Genomic DNA, 18,713 nt, shown 5'->3' with positions numbered 1-18,713 from the left:
ATAAAAGGTACTAAGAAATTTTGAAAATATAAATTAAATTTTAATTTTAGTGCAGCTATCTCTAAGATAGTTTTTAAATAAATTTAATACTAGATTTTGTGACATTCAAAAGCAAACTTTATCTTCTATATTTGATATACTGTTGGCAGCTATTAAAATATAATCACTGCTTAATTAAGTGTGTACATCTGCTTGTGCTTTGAATAAATGCTACAATAACTTTGGATAGTGCTTGTTAATTCTTCTGCCAGAGTTGGCAGCATTTAAAATCAAAGTTTATCCAATGGCACTCCATAAAGTCTCTGCACTGGAGCTGAGTTTTCAACACAATCCAAACTAATTTGTATTACTGTCACTGTATGTGTGCAACCTACAAAGTATTTGGGGTTTGCTTCTTTCATTCTCTTTAAATCTCTTGACCCAATGTTCATTGCTAGGTGCTCTCTCTTGGATCCTCCGTTTCACAAGTCAGAGAATATTCACTTACTATGTTATAAAAATTTTAAATTATTTTCCAGAAAAAGGAACATTCCGGAAGAGCCAAGCTAGGAGAGGAACTGGTCCTTTCCAGACCTACACTCTTCACAAGTCTTTGTGGATACTTTGAGCTCCACTCACAGTTAAAACACTTGTCTCAGTGATGTCAGGTAAGCACGGCAGTAATTTCTGCTGCTTTGTGAGCAGCAGGCTAGCACTTACCTCCTAGGATTGAAAAGAGTTTTCAGAAATGAGCAAATCAATGAAGCTAAAATCAGAAAAAGGAATTGGCCAGATGCCCTTAAGTGTTTCTGTCTAACTATGGCCTGCTGTTTCTTTGCACTTCTCTCTGACTGCTCCTCAGTTGAAGTTTGTTTCATTTTGAAAGCCACATATTAGGAAAAAAATGGAAATGGTATATCACTCCTCTGACATCGACAAGTTTACCTCACATCCTTTTCTTAAATTTCTACCTCCACAAATGACTCTAAATAAATGACGGAATCCTTATAATAAATGATTGTCACTACCACTTACAAATGGATCAATGGTGGCCATCAGCCTGAAGTAATAAGTCAAAGAATATAAGACTCTGTTTGCAGTACAATAATCCCTTTGTATACTTTGAAAATTTGTCACTGGTTGGCCAATAGCTGGACAGAATAAGGTTAGGTGGGAGAACCAAATTGAGAACACTGGAAAGAAGAGGGGTGGAGTAAAGAGTCACCAACCAGATGCAGAAGGATCAGGAATGTGCCACACTAAGAAAGGTACCAACATGTGACAGAGAGTAAGTGAACAATATGAATTAATTTAAAATGTAAGACATAGTTAGCAATAAGCCTGAGCTATTGACTGAGCATCTGTAACTTACTAAGCCTCTGTGTTATTATTTGAGACCACGTGGTCTGGATAGCAAGCGTCCATTTACATTTATTCTAAAACTGTCTCTGCACACGTGGCCTGTGTCTGAGGTTGCACTCTATACACCTAGAACAGAAGCATCCTTTGCTTGCAGCAAGAGTGTTCCCAGAGTTTGAGAATTGAGATAATATTCTTCCTTTGCCTATGAACCTCATGGAATAAGAATGGGAATCTGCTTCTCCTACTTCTACATATAGTTAGCTAAGTTTATACATTACAAAGTTTTTGTTCTGAGCTGAGGAATATTTTCCCAGAATCCCTACAAAGAAAACAAGATGTTCATTGAGGAAGTTTATCTATCTTTGGAGTCATTTTTCTGAATTCAGCATTTGGCATTGCTTATCTTAAATTGAGAAATGTGTATGTAGTGCGTATTTTAAGAGTTCACAAGGTGACATGGTTCTCCAGTAGCCCCCAGATGTTTCAGTAATATATAACCACTGGTTTGTGCAGTACCAGCTCTTCTCAGTTGATGAAGACACAATCTTTGATTGGTGAAAATGTACTTCTGTACATGGAGTGACTATCATAAAGGTCAAAGCTATGGTGGCAGCTTTTCAAAGCATAGCATTAATAAGCAATCATGCACTAAATATTTTACAACTTTCTTGTCTCTGCATCTGAAACAACATTTACAATCCCAGACACCAATGTTACTAACATTATTGACTTTATAATATTAAAGCTAAAATTAGTTCTGTATTTAAATTTTTCAAAGCCCTTGTATTATTAAAATCAACATAATAAACTTTTAGCCATCAGGCTGTCCTTGTTTATATAGGACCAGAGACCCGAGACTCTAAACTAAGTCTTTTTGATTATTTGTTGGCCTTTTAAATTTATTATAACAAATCATTGTTTTGAATTCAATTTTGAGTCAATTTTGGCATAAAAAGTTTCATTTCCTAAAACACATAATCATTTGAATCAAAGTTTGATGGTGACTCAATTTTTATAGTTTTTTTTCCCTGTATATTTGCCTCTCATTTGTGAAAAGTCCGTATTCCATTGGTAGTCTAAATGTTACTGAATTCTTGAATAGAATTTAAGATGGTGATGGATTAATGAGTCATTTCCAGGGGATTCAACAGTCTCTTCTGGCATCTTCCAGCACTAGACAGACACCACACATTTTACATATGTATATGTATATATGTGCAAAGTGCACAAATACATAAAATAAAACAAATAAATATTATACAAAAGAAATTAAAATGTACATTGCTTTCTAAACTTAGATAAACCTAACTTACACCCTGGACTTTGAAAGTGCTAAGCTCTTAGCATATTCAACCTAATAGTCTCATATGTTCATTTTTCAATGTAAATAGTTACTTTGCTACCAAAGTGAATTAAAAATTGTTTTATTTGTATAAATTAGCAAAATCTTAGAAAAATAATATGTTTAAAAGAAGGGAAGTGGCAGGATTGCTGGACTATTGGACTCCCAGCAGCTACAGTTGTCTACAGGCCTGCTTCAGATCAGCCTGTCAACAATACATCGTGAAATCATGGAATGCAGAGGGCTCATTGTGGAGTTATGGACACTGGATGGCTTCTGTAAAAGAGACAGTTTTCTTCAATATGTGATTCCTAGTATGTCAATCAATAGATGGCCTGACTCCCAGAAGTACACGTACAGTACAAACTGGAGTCAATGACCTATTAAACTGTAAGTATACTCTTTCCCTGACATACGTAAGGGGCATTCACATAGTTAAAATATTTCAAGTAATTAACATTATCAAGTAATATAAATAAAATCTAGGCTATTTTATCATTCAGTTTTTCACTCATATTGTCACAGTCTTCACATGTGTCAAATTAAAATGTGACAAGACATATAGCAGAAGCATGGAGAGTGTGAATGAATTAGAAATTGTCAGCATGTGGGGATGCATAGGAAAGGGAGGTGGGCATTTCAGTAGCTCAGTGGTTCTTAACCCTAAAGCTGTGATCTTTTAATACAGTTATTCATGTTGTGGTGACCCTCAACCATAAAATTACTTTCGTTGCTACTTCCTAATTGCAATTTTGCTAGTGTTATGAATTTAATGTAAATATCTGTGTTTTCTGATGGTCTTAGGTGACCTGTGTGAAAGGGTTGTGACCCACAGGGTGAGAACCACTGCAGTGGACAGTGGTGGATTTCCTCTATCTTCCATATTTTGGTGAAGACTGGGAAGATACGGGCCTCTCCTTTTATTTGTAGCAGCACATATAAATCTTTCTTCCTCATGAGAAGTCTATCTGTATTGCAGATCAAGCCCCCTTCTCCTAGAGGCCTTCCTCAGCTGAAGAATTTAATATCTACCTCAGATACTCAATTCATACCATTTACATTAGGCTTCTTTCCTTTAGCTGAGATCCTGATCGTGGCAAGCATGTAGCTACTGTCTTCCTCTGTGTTAAAATTTCAAGTGATTACTCTTGTGGCTGTGTATACTTATATGACTACATGATGTTTATTTAAAGGGCATAGCTTCAATAAGGAAACTAACCTCTATCATTTAATTAATGGCAAATGATTTTATCCTGCGTAGGCATGCTAGTTTCAGAACCATTAAATGTCTTTTAGAAAAAAACAAGTAATGAATCTAGACATAGAGGCTGCTCTAAAAATGCCTTCAGTGTGATCTACTTAAATAGAGTAAAATTAGACTACTTTTATTGTGGAAAACATTTAAAAACCTATGCATAAATGATGAAAGTATATCTTTTTAATCTCTGTTTTTCTAATAATAAAAAATACTTAAAAAAAGCTAAACAAATTTAATTCAATCCCCTGGTTAATACTGGTTTGTGACATAAATTGCTGCATACACGCTTACTTGACATTAGCTAACCTTTTATTGTTAAACAGAAATTACTATATCCATGTAACCAAGAATGAATATTTTTATGAACATAACTCATTTCCTTTTCTGAACAAAGGTCTACCTTTAGTTCCTGGTCTACTCATGTAGATCTGCTGATAAACACAGTCTCTTAACTCTGGAGACTGGTTGTTTTCAATTGAATAAAAAGTCAGAGAACCTAGAGTATTCTTTCTCAACAGTATTTATGAGAAGTTGTCACCCTGCTAAACCAATGTGATAAACATGCGGAAGTACTCATTCAAATTATGATAGTTTGAATGTAATTGGTCCCCACATGCTCGTAGTGAGTGTCACTACTAGGAGGTTAGCTCCACAGGAGTAAGTCTTGCTTTGTTGGAAGAACTGTGTCACGGTGGAGCCAAACTTTGAGGTATTCTTGCTCTGTCTGTGCTCAGTAACACAGTTCACTTCCTGTTGCTTGAAGACCAAGCTGTAGAACTCTCAGCTCCTTCTCCAGTGCTATGTCTGCCTGCATGCAGCCATGCCTCTCCGTGATGATAATGGACAGAATCCCTGAAATATTAGGTTACAACAAATTGCGAGGATGCTTGCCTTCCCTTGGGTGATATACTCTACTTCCATGTCCCTATTGAGTTGTTTTTCATATTCACACTTGAAATTTAACATGTACCATACATGCTTGTTTTCTGACAAATAACAGTTATGCTGTTCACCTTTATAATAAATTAACTTTTTATATAATAAGTTCTGTAAATTATTATTTCATTGTTTTTCTCTCTGTTGAGGTTTAAATAGGTATGGCCCCTGTAGACTTATGTGTTTGAATGCTTGGCTTATAGAGAGGAGATGTAACCTTGTTGGAGTAGATATAGCCTCATATGAGGAAGAGTGATACTGTGGGGGCAGGCATTGAGGTTTCTTGTGCTGGAGCTATGCCCAGAAGGGTAGACAGTTCATTGCCTATTGGCCTGTGGATCAAGACGTATTACTCCCAGCTCCTTCTCCAGCACCATGTGTGCCTGCATGCTTCCTTATGCCTCTGGTCATGACAATGCAGGACAACTAAACCTCTGTAAATGTAAGTCAGCCCCATTGGGATGTTTTCTTTTGTAAGAGTTGCTGTGGTTGTGCACAGCAATACCAAAACCTAAAAGACACACTTGTATTGACACATTATCATAATTTTGGCAATGTAAATCTGAATATAGCAAATCTTCTCATATTAATGATCATAGTGGCTACTTGGAATTCCACTCAAAGTTCAGAAGACATATCAGTGTATAAAAATACCCAATGATAAAGAATATACATAGGTGAGATTTTGTTTGGGTTTACATTTAATTCATAAATACTCTAAAAATATAGTAACACCATTTTTATAATGGTGTCTTCTTATTTCTGACACAGATTTTTCACATTGGTTAGTTCTTCAGATCATTTCTATTTGTTTCATGTTTTTTCTTGAGGAGATATGATATTACACAGCTTTAGAACAACCTTTAAATATTCAATATACTTTAAATATATTGTTATTTAACTTTTAAATTCCAATTTCTTAACTTATTGCTGGCATATGACTTTTTTATGGAAATTAATTTCAGCTTACAGAGCTTATAACCACAAGTCACATAGTCTTTGACAATCTTTTGGCATATGAAAGCTGATGAAAACAGAAATCATGTATTTAATATCTGCCATGATAAAATATAAAATAAACTTTAATTTTATATCAAATAAAACTTTACAAACACATTTTTCATTCATTTTCCATATTTTATGCTTATTGAAGTTGCTTATTATCTACCTCAAAAAATCTGAAGATTATAATTCTTTTAATATCTTTCTTTCACTTTTTAAAATAAGCACAGATGTTTAATTGTTGTTGTTACACTTATGAAAAAAGAAGTCATGAATTTGAGGCAGAGCAAGGGAGGTATTCATGGAAAAGGAAAGATGGAGAAAATAATGCAATAATATTTTAATTTAAAAATTATGTATTATAAAAATCTCTATGGAATTCTCATAATCTGACTTCTATTTCTTACTTCTACATGATTTTAAATAAGGTCTACCATTGAGGAATGGAGAAAAATGGTAAGGGTTTCAAATAAAAACTCGTGTAAACAGTGAAAAACTTTAGACTTGTGACCTAAGACTTTTCAACTGGGAAGAAAAAGACATGAAGGGAGAAGTCAAGTCTGAAAGGGTTTGCAAATTTTGAGTTGGGCAAACTCATATATGATGTTCTACTTTAGGAAACCTAAGAGTCCATGAAAAGTCAACTCAAAGAGCTACAAGATTTTACAGGTAGGTGAGCTGACTCGGTGCAAGAGCTCCTTAGGGAAGCAACATATGGCACCTCTTAGTGGATATTTTCATTAAACAATTTTCCATTACTTTATTATTTAGCAATTCTTTTGTTTATTGTTTTAAAAATAATTGTTTGGGGTCTGGAGAAGTTGAACTAGTAGGTTTGAGTGAGTACCTCCTTTCTGGGAGAGTTCAGTTCCCAGCACCTAAATGAAAACTAATAACCATCTAAATCCAGTTCCAAATGATCTGACATTCCCTTCTGGCTTCTTTGATCACTATTTGCAAGTGGTACCCAGAAAAACAAGAAGAAAAAACAGACATAAACATGTGATAAAAGTTTTTAAAAGCATTTTGAAGTAAATTATGCTATGTTGTCTTTGATTGTGACAGTTTGGGCAATATGGAAACATATAGTATGAATATTATGGTACATTCCTAATGAAACTAGCATCATGTGAAACGTTGTCTATTGTTTTGTCTACCCTGTCTATTGTTTAGCCAAACTCTGATAAACTTTTATTATTGAATTATATTTAGCTGATATATAAAGCAATAAAATTTGCATGGGTTAACATGATGCTTTGTGGTCATCATTTAAAAAAATTAGTTTCCCTCATAGTTCTGTTCCTGTCTCTGTTCTCTGTCCTTATAAACTTCACGTTATAAATATTCACAAATAAATGTCTATTAGCTCTGTTATACTCCTGAAATTCCTAAGCTAGCAAGCACAATTTAATTCCAAGTAAAACGAGTAAGAAGTGTAAATATAATCAAATAAAGTTGTAATGAAGTTATCTTACTAAAGTATAAATAATAAAGTTATTACAAGAATGTGGATAATGTCTATAAAAAGAAGTCATACCACTTAAAATTATATGTGCCATCTTTTATTGATATAAAAGTCATATAATAATTTTTTCTATTTTTAAAATAACACTCCATTTAGCATCTTCACAGCATATATATATAAAACAAAAATGATATTCCAGTATAAATTGCTAAAATAAAACTGCAAGTTGAGAAGACATTTATAGTTTTAATTATTTTGATAAATAACTTTGAAGTTCTAGTTTACAGCAATTTATGAATGTGAATAACATCTAATTTACAGTATTATAATAATATGGCAGATTAAGGAAATGTGTTATTCTGTCTAACAGAATATCACAAATTCTCAAAAAGCATTACAAAATTTATGTGATTAAAGTCCGTATAAATATGAAAAGGTAAACAAAAGTATTTAGGAAGTAAATAGTTGGTTGTATTTTATAATTTTCTGAAGTTTTATAGGGATGAAGATATGTGGAATTATTTCACTAGTCTTATATTACAGGTGTCCAAATCTTACAGAATGGTCAATGAAGTATATAAATGGTTGGGAACCTAAATTCCATAGATTAAATTCACTAAGAAACTATTTTTCTTAAAATTAACACATATGAATGAGGAGATATGGTTCAACACTTAAGAGTCATACAGGTCTTCCAAATCAAAGGAGCTTGCTTCCTAGGGCCTACATTGAATGCCTTATAAAAAATTGTTACTTCAGCTCCAAGGGATTTGACTCCGTTCCCTGGCCTCTGCAGTTATGTGCACACATGTACACAAACTTCCACATAAAACACACATTTACACATCATTGAGAATAAAACAACCACCCTCAAAATTGCAAATGAATCAGTTCAAGTGAAAAACAATAAAATGTAATTCAATATGAGAGAGGGAGGGAAAGAATGCACCATGCAGAGTCTATCTGGGTGCAAGCAAAAATATTATAGCGTATTTCTATACAGACATAACCTAGAGATGTGGGCTAGTATTTCAGACTAAAGCACTCTAACTTTTTGCATAGCTTGTAGTCCCGTTTTTAAAGCAATTGCACTACACTACTTCAAAGTATCAGAAAGTTTGCCAGTGAACAGGTGCTCCTCTTGTCCTACACCATTGACCACCCTGGTTAAGAAAGAGTACTAATGGAGAAGGCTGCCTGACATATTCAGCAAGCAAGTAGACAGGAAGTCTCACTGCATTAGTTAATCATATGCACTGTGCCTGCACTTGATGGCAGGTAGGGTTTTCCTATTCTCATAAAGCAAATCAGACCATGGATGGAGGAAATAAGCTAAATGCCCAAAAACTTGTGATCCAAAAATCAAAGATTTTCCATAAAAACAAAAGAATTTTAGAATATGAGTTATCTCGGAACCTCTTAGTAATACCTCTCTAAAGCAAAAGTCTGGCAAGAAATTAAAGAACTCTCAGAAAAGAACCTTTGGAAACTAAATTTGGCGGACACCTGGAAAACAAAGTCCTCTGAACAACTGAGTAAAGGTCCTATGTCCTTAGAGAGACGGAAGCACCAAGCACATGGCCTGCATGGGTCTGTTCCAGGTCTCCTGCATAACTATATGCATGGGTCTCTAATTCTTGTGTCTTTGTTAGGCTCTTTCCATTCTGTTGGATTGCCTTGTCCAACTTCAGTATAAGGCTTTTGTTTGATCATTTATTTTATTGTGCTTGTTTCTATGTCTTAGAAACCTACTATTTTATAATGAGAGACAGAAAGGAAGTTGATCTAGATGGGAGGGGAGGTAGGGATTAACTAGGAAGAGTAGAATGAAGGGAAAATGTAATCTGGATATATTGTATGAGAAAATTATCTATTTTTAATAAAATGGGGGAACAAGAAGAGGCAAAAGAAAAGAAAGCAATGCAGCCAGTCTTACTACGCTATAGCTAATACTTCCTATGTAATTGAATTTAAACTCTCCCATGCCTCTACACAGAATAAGGTATATGGGTACGGTGATATTCATTTCCTCAAAATAACCAACAGACTGAAAGCAAATTTAAGCAACAAGTATCCCACAAATGTTGAAAATAGCATATGGATATAGGTTTGCAACATCTGTGTGTGGTATTGAATGTTGTTCCGAGTCAGTTGAGATTAGTAAAACTCTGCTTTGTGGAACTGTCCTCATGATTGTTGTAGTAATATGTCCCTTATATTTTCCCATATCATGATTACTGACCTCAAAAATAGATACAAAGAAAATTTCATTGTGCTGGACATGCAACAGAGACAGGCAAAAGACATAGATCAGATATAGACAACAGACAAGTCACAGACAGACAGGAGACACAGGGAAGAAGTATTGAATTGAATTTTTAGCTAAACTAATTCAAGAGCCCAATTCTTTTTCATTCATGAATGTGTCATTGGAACATTTAGTGTCCCTTCTGGAATGTTATTAATGTCTTGTTAATGTACAGAACATTACCTTGTTATGAACATGAATAAATTGGCTATTCATTGAGCAAGCTGAAGATAAAAGGTTTCAGATCTTAGGGAGTAGATATGTGGCAAACATAGCCATGATATGGCTTTTTGAATCACAACTAAAGATTGCATTAATTTTTTCACCTATCACATCATGAACAACTGTGTTTTTTTCTATCCTGAAAAATTGTCAATTGGCTGTTGTTTAGTAAGTTTCCCAGGCATACATCTGAGATACTTTTGGTTTTTGTTGATAAGTTTTGGTTGGATATATTTTTTTTGGGGGCGGGGGGGTTTTGAGACAGGGTTTCTCGGTAGCTTTGGTGCTGGTCCCGGAACTAGCTCTTGTAGACCAGGCTGGCCTCGAACTCCCAGAGATCCGCCTGCCTCTGTATCCCGAGTGCTGGGATTAAAGGTGTGCGCCACCACCGCCTGGCTGTATATATATATATATATATATATATATATATATATATATATATATATATATATATGTGTGTGTGTGTGTGTGTGTTTGTGTGTGTGTGTGTGTGTGTGTGTGTGTGCGCGCGCACATATGGCCCTGTTGTATAGAATGGCTTATTCTGTAACTCACCATTCTTCTGTCTACAACCCCAGAGTTCTAGCATAACAAGTGTAAGCCACAACATTTGGCTTCTTTGATAAGAATGTATTTACATAGTTTCTCACTGAAGTCTAAAAATACAAACAATTTTTTACAGATAAGTTTTCAGCAAAATCTTGAAGTAATTTCTCTATTATTATATAAAAAATGCCTAACACTGAACCAATGACTGAGGCTGAAGCATGCCCGAGACAACAACCTCCACAGGAGCGGGTACAGGGGAGCAACTGCTGAGAGAGTGGGCTGGAGCCAGAGACTACTGCGGGTCCAGACGTGAGTATGGGACTTCCAAGGGAGTAGATTGGAGCCAGAAACCTTTGCAGGACCAACCCCAATCCAGGGACATCAGCAGGATCAGACCCAGACCAGGGACATTTTCAGAAAAAGGACTGAACCTGTGCCCTAGGCTGCAGCAGGCCTGAGAAAATGAACTCCACGGGAGCACAACAAACCCAGGGAACGCTGATTGACCTTCATGAACACGGAGTGACCAACAAGATGACTGGAATTGTAGCACTGACTGCACCATGAGGAGCACCCATGTGAGTCTTGGATCCACTGGCACCTGGGAGACTACAGTCACAGACAACCCCAAATATACAAATCAGAGGAAAAGATGGGTAGACAAGGTGAGAACACATGCCACACCACAAAGAGCAACACAACACCGCTAAAAACAAGGGAACCTCCAACAGCAAGACTTGAACAACCAAATATAGATGAAGTAGAATAAAATGATGTAAAAAATAACTTTAGGAGAATGTCTAAAGCCCTTAAAGAGGAAATGAAAAATTCCCTCAAAGAAATGGAGGGAACATTGGAGCACCGGACTGAAATCTCAAGGTCCAAATCAGGAGCAGAAGGATAGAGAGCATGAGCAAGGAACTCAGGACCGCGAGGGGTGCACCCACACACTGAGACAATGGGGATGTTCTATCGGGAACTCACCAAGGCCAGCTGGCCTGGGTCTGAAAAAGCCTAGGATAAATCAGGACTCACTGAACATAGCGGACAATGAGGACTACTGAGAACTCAAGAACAATGGCAATGGGTTTTTGATCCTACTGCACGTACTGGCTTTGTGGGAGCCTAGGCAGTTTGGATGCCTACCTTACTAGACCTGGATGGAGGTGGGTGGTCCTTGGACTTCCCACAGGGCAGGGAACACTGATTTCTCTTTGGGCTGACGAGGGAGGGGGACTTGATTGGGGGAGGGGGAGGGAAATGGGAGGCGGTGGCGGGGAGGAGGCAGAAATCTTAAGAAAGAAAGAAAGAAAGAAAGAAAGAAAGAAAGAAAGAAAGAAAGAAAGAAAGAAAGAAAGAAAGAAAGAAAGAAAGAAAGAAAGAAAGAAAAAGAAATGGCGGGAAAGACATCAAAAAATCCCTTAGTGAAAACCAAGAAAAAGCAATCAAATATAGGAAAGGAACTACTCAAGACTTGAAAACTGAAATAGAGACAATAAAGAAAACACAAGCTGAGGGAATTATAGAAAGAGAAATCATGAGAAAGCTATCAGGAATCACAAATGCAAGCATAAACAGCAGAATACAAAAGATGAAAGAGAGAATCTCAAGCTCTGAAGATACAATAGAGGAAATAGACTCATCAATCAAATAAAACATTAAATCTAACAAAAGCTTCAACCAAAGTATCCAGGAAATATGGGACAGCATGAAAAGACGAAACCTAAGAATAAAAGGTATAAACGAAGGAGAAGATTAACTCAAAAGCACAGAAAATATATTTGACAAAACCATAGAGGAAAATTTTCCCAACCTAAAGAAAGATATGCCTATGAAGATACAAGAAGCTTACAGAACACCAAACAGACAAGATAAAAAAAAGTTTTTGTCACATAATAATAAAAACACTAAACATACAAAATAAAGAAAGAATATTAAGAGCTGAAAAGGGAAAAGGCCAAGTGCCATATAAAGGCAAACCTATAAGAATTACACCTAGCTTCTCAATGGAGACAATGAAAGCAAGAAGGTCCTGGTCAAGTATTATGCAGACATTAAGATACCATGGATACCAACCCAGACTACTATGCCCAGCAAAGCTTTCAATCACCTATAAGGACAAAACACAATTTTTCATGATGAAAACACATTTAAACAATACCTAGCCACAAACCCAGAACTACAAAAAGTACTAAAAGGAAAACTCCAACCCAAGGAAGTTGGCTACATCAAGAAAAACACAGACAATTGATAATCTCACAGCAGCAAATTCCAAAGAAAAGATATATACCCAAATAACATGACCAACAATGCAAACTAAATTAACAGGAGATAGGAATCACTGGTCATTAATATCACTTAATATAAATGGACTCAAATCACCTATAAAAAGACACAGGCTAACACATTGGACACAAAACAAACAGAATCCATCCTTCTGCTGCGTATAAGAAACACACCTCATCCTCAGAGTAAAGGGTTGGGAAAAAATTTTCCAGTCAAATGGACCTGAAAACAAGCTGATGTAGCTATCCTAATATCTAACAAAATAGACTTTGAAGTGAAATCAATCAAAAGAGACAAAAAAATGACATTTTGTATTAGTCACAACAAAAATCCATCAAGAGGAAATCTCAACACTGGACATCTATGCCCCAATTACAAGGGCAAACTCATATGGAAAAGAAACACTTCTAAAGTTTAAATCATACATTAAACCACATACACTAAGAGTAGGAGACTTCATTACTCCACTCTCACCACTGGACAAGTCAGTCAGACAAAAAATTAATAGACAAATAAGGGAAATAATGGATGTTATGTCTCCAGTGTACTTAACAGACATCTATAGAACAGTCCATCCAAACATAAAAGAATATACCTTCTCAGCACCTTGTGGAATCTTCTAAAAAATCGATCATGCACTCAGTAACAACACAAACCTCAACAGACACACAAAAATGGAATAATCCCATGTATCTTATCAGATCACCATGGCTAGAATTCAACAGCAACACTAATTCCAGAAAACCCACAAACACATGGGAGTTAAATAATGCTCACTTGAAATATCAATGGGTCAAGGAAAAAATAAAGAGAGAAATAAAAGAATTCCTAAATTCAATGAAAATGATCCCACAACATATCCAAATTTGTGGAACACAATGAAAGCAGTGTTAAGAAAAAAAGTTTATAGCTCTAAATAAAACCTACATAAAGAATCTGTAAAAATCACACACTAGTGAATTAACAGAACATTAGAAAACCTTAGAACAAAAAGAAACAAACTCACCCAAGAGAACTAGAAGGCAGGAAACAATCAAATTGAGAGCTGAAATCAACAAAATATAAACAGAGAAAACAATACAAAGAATAAATGAGACAAAGAGTTGGTTCTTCGAGAAAATCGACAAAATAGGCTAACCTTTATCTAAACTAACAAAAAGAAAGAGAGAGAGAATGTACAAATTAAAAAAATCAAAAATGAAAAGAGAGACATAACAACAGACATGGAAGAAATACAGAGAATCATCAGGTTATATTTTGAAAGTCTTTACTCCACAAAATTGGAAAACTTAAAGGAAATATGATGTGGGAAGGTCAATGGTTAATTAATAAAGAAAACTGCTTGGCCTGATAGGTCAGAACATAGGTGGGTGGAGTAGACAGAACAGAATGCTGGGAAGAAGGGAAGTGAGCTTAGACGCCATTCTGCTCCTCTCCAGAGCAGACATGATGAAGCTCCAGCTCAAGATCGATGTACGCTAGAATCTCCCTGGTAGGACACAAACTCATGGTGCTACACACATTATTAGAAATGAGTTAGTCAAAATATGAAAATTAGCCAGTTAGAGGCTAGAGCTGGTGGGCCAAGCAGTGTTTAAATGAATACAATTTGTGTGTTGTTATTTTGGGTATAAAGCTTGCTGGTGACTGGGAGCTGGGAGGCAGGAAGTGGCCGGCAGCTCTTACAACAGAAATAGACAACTTTCTGGATAAATATTACTTACCAAAGTTAAATTAAGACCAAATAAGCAAATTAAATAGACCTATAACTGCTATAGAAATAGAAACAGTCATCAAAAGTCTCCCAAGCATAAAAGGCCCAGGACCAGATGGTTTCAGCTCGGAATTCTACAGGATTTTCAAAGAAGAACTAATACCAATACTCCTCAAATTGTTCCACACAATAGAAGCAGGAGGAACATTGTCAAACTCCAATTATGAGGCTACAATTACCCTCCTACCCAAGCCACATAAAATCATTACTAAGAATGAGAATTACAGACCAATCTCACTCATGAACATTGAGGTGAAAATAAAAAATAAAATATTGGCAAATCTAATCCAAGAACACATCAGAACCATCATTCACCATGATCCAGTTGGCTTCCTCCTAGAGATACAGGGATGGTTCAACCTATAAAAACCTGTCAACATAATGCAGCATATAAACAAACTGAAAAAAATCACATGATGATCTTATTAGATTTTGAAAATATTTTGATAAAATACAACATCCCTTCGTAATAAAAGTCTTGGAGAGAGTTGGGATACAAGGCACATACTTAAACATAATGAAGGCAATATACAGCAAGGCAACATCCAACATCCAACTAAATGGAGAAAAACTCACAGAGATCCCACTGAAATCAGGAACAAAACAAGGTTGTCCACTTTCTCCATATCTATTCAATATAATTCTTGAGCTCCTAACTAGAGCGTTAAGACAACAGAAAGATATCAAGAAGATATGAATTGGAAAAGAAGAAGTCAAACTCTCACTATTTGTTGATGGTATGATAGTTTACATAAGTAACCCCAAAAATTCTACCAAGGAAATCCACAACTTATAAACACTTACAATAATGCAGGAGGATACAAGATTGACTCAAAAAGTCAGTAGCTCTTCTTTACACAGATAATATTGGGCTGAAAAGGAAATCAGAGAAACATCACCCTTCACAAGTAGCATAAAATATGTCAGAGTAACTCTAACTAAACAAGTTAAAGACTTTGATGGCCTGAACTTTAAGTCTTTGAAGAAAGCAACTGAAGAAGATACAAGAACCTGGAAAGATCTCCCATACACTTGGGTAGGTAGAATTAACATACTAAAAATGGCAGTCTTACCAAAAGCAATCTGCATATTCAATGCAATGTCCAGCAAAATTCTTCACAGACTTCAAAAGAACAGTACACAACTTCATATGGAAAAGCAAAGAACCCAGGATTCCCTATAAAGTTCCTATACAATAAAAGAACTTCTAGAGGCATCATAATCCCTGACTTAAAACTCTACTACAGAGCCATAGTACTGAAAACAGTCTGGTATTGAATAAAAACAGACAGGAGGACCAACAGAACTGAATCAAAGACCCGGATATTAATCCATACACCTACAAACATCTAATTTTTAACAAAGAAGCAAAAAATATATAATGGAAAAAAACATATTTAACAAACGGTGCTGGCATAACTGGATATAAACATGTAGAAGAATGAAAAAAATCCATATCTATCACGATGCACAAAACTCAAGTCAAAATGGATCAAAGACCTCAACATAAAGCCAGATACACTGACACCTTATAGAAGACTGACCCTCATAGAAGAGAAAGTGGGAAGTACAGTTGAATGCACTGGCACAGGACACCACTTCCTGACTATAACTCCAGTAGTACAGACACTGAGAGGAACAATTAGTAAATGGGTCCTCCCGAAACTAAAATGCTTCTGTAAAGCAAAAGCCTTGGTCAAGAAGACAAAACAGCAGCCTACAGAAAAGGAAAAGATCTTTACCAACCCCACATCTGACTGGTCTGATCTTCAAAATACACAAAGAACTCAAGAAATTGGTCATCAGAAGAACAAATAATCCAGTAAAAGAAAAATGGGGTACCAACCTAAACAGAGAACTTTCAACAGAGGAATCTAAAATGGCTGAAAGACACTTAAGGAAATGTTCATCATCCTTAGTCATCAGAGAAATGCAAATCAAAACAACTCTGAGTTTCTATCTTACATCTGTAAGAATGCCCAAGATCAAAAACACTGATGACAATATTGAAGAGACTGTGGGGTAAAGGGAACACTACTGCATTGCTGGTGGGAGTGCAAGCTCGTACAGCCCCTTTGGTTATCAGCATATTGATTTCTCAAAAAATTAGGAAACAACCTTCTCCAAGTATCAGTACTACCACTTTTGGATATATATTCAAAGGATGCTCAATCATACCACAAGGACATGTGCTGAACAATGTTCATAGTAGTATTGTTTGTCATATCCAGAACCTGGAAACAATGTCAATATCCCTCAATCGAAGAATGGATAAGGAAAATGTGGTACAATTACACAATGGAGTACTACATAGAAGATATAAATAATGACATCTTGAAATTTGCAGGCAAGTGGATGGAGCTAGGAAAAATCATATTGATGCACAAAGATATCATCATTTCAATGCAAGCATATATTCTATTAAATATCAAAAAGGAGTCCAAGCTGCAAATGGAAACTGGTTTTCCGGAATTGGAGTATTTGTCATTTGAACAGAAATTAACCATAGCACTCTTAAAATCATGGGCAAGGCAAAGCAGAACACAGCAGCACACAGATCCAGGGACCTCTTCCACATTACGGATTTGAACTGGAAAAACAGAGCCATAAACCCTAAATATGGTGGGTTTGTGAATGTTGTGAATGATTCATAATAAACAGCCACTGTCACAGTATTTGGTCTCGCAGCTGCAGCGAACCACATTTGCTAGCAACATGAATAAGCACAGAAGCAAAATCTTCCAGGGACTCTTCAGTCATTGCATACAACCCCCTGAGTCCCCTTTTGACATCGAGGTCATATAGCTTAAACTAAGTTGTTGTCATCTCTTAGTGATAGTCATGGGAACTAGTACATCAAAACTCATCAATCTTCCTTCAAATGGGGGAAAATACCTATTTCCAGTAAATTGCTATTAATGTGCTAAAACATGCATGTGCACATCCATATTCAAATCTAATTGAAATACTTGTGAGTACTGAGGCTAGTTTGCAAATCTTCACAGTGAAAGCAATTTAAATTTTGAAGAGAAAATGCCACTGGGGCCTTTTATTTATTGAAATATAGTAAACACTAATGTTCTCTCCTTTCAATTTAATAGCAGCCTTCAAGTATATGCCTTATTAATTTAACCTTTATTCAATCTTTTCCAGTGTGCTTGGGAAATCTGTGTTGAGAGAAAATTCACACTCTTATGTTAGCTACTTGTTTAGTCTTGAATTAAAATGACATTAGATTTTAAAAACAGGATATTTAGAGTAAAGCGATCTGTTATGGTTGGTTTTGTATGCAATACTTTAATCCCTTCCTGGGTTTCTTCTGTCCGGGTTTTTAGGTCAAAAGCAGAGAACCATCTTGGTTGATAGATCAGATTACTAACAAAGGACACAAGAATAGCAACCTCTGGTCATAAAATCTCCCAGTGCAGATACATCTGAAGCAAAAGGTATGCTTGCAGACAAATACCGTATTATACAAGTGTTCTATGCCAAGAAATGGCCCATTTCTGTGTGGGGTTTTGTTCTTAAAATATTCTTTAAAATGAGACTCACTGTTCTAGGTTTTTATCAGTTTAACACAAACTAGGAATAATCTGAGAGAATGGGACCTTGATTGATAAAAGTCTCTGTAAGACTGGACTATATGCAAACACGTGGAACTTTTTTGATTCATGACCATTTCCTGAAAAAATAGCATAAAATACTTTCTATTATATGAGATAACTCATGGGATTGATTGTTAGATTTTTCTATTTTATTTTTCTGTCTGTTTTCATTTCAAGCCTGGGTCATATCACTTGGCACAGATTAGCCTTTAACTTTAAATCTCATGCTCACAGACCCCTGTGGACAACTTTAAATCTCATGCTCACAGACCCCTGTGGATCACCCAGATCTTCCTGCCTCAGGCCTACACATAGCTGAAACTGCAGGTTCTTGTGCTGATCTTTGGTCTGTTTCTTTTTAGCAAGATTACAGTATAGTTCAATAGTACTGTTGCTGTCCCCAATCCATAATCACTCATATAGTGGAATTCAGTGATTCATCCCATTGCCTATCGATCATATAGATTTAAAATGATTTCCTATATCTTATGCAACTTAGAACCTAATAGTACCAACTCTGAAATGATAAAATGATTAATGAAGACTCCAAATATGCAAATTAGGTCAGATGTGCCTATGTAACTTAAAACTGTATGTTGAGATTATTTGCTATTCTTCAGAGCAT

This window comes from Microtus pennsylvanicus, chromosome 19 (genome assembly GCF_037038515.1).
Source record: "Microtus pennsylvanicus isolate mMicPen1 chromosome 19, mMicPen1.hap1, whole genome shotgun sequence".
NCBI lineage: Eukaryota > Metazoa > Chordata > Mammalia > Rodentia > Cricetidae > Microtus > Microtus pennsylvanicus.
Note: the sequence above shows the minus strand (reverse complement) of the source record.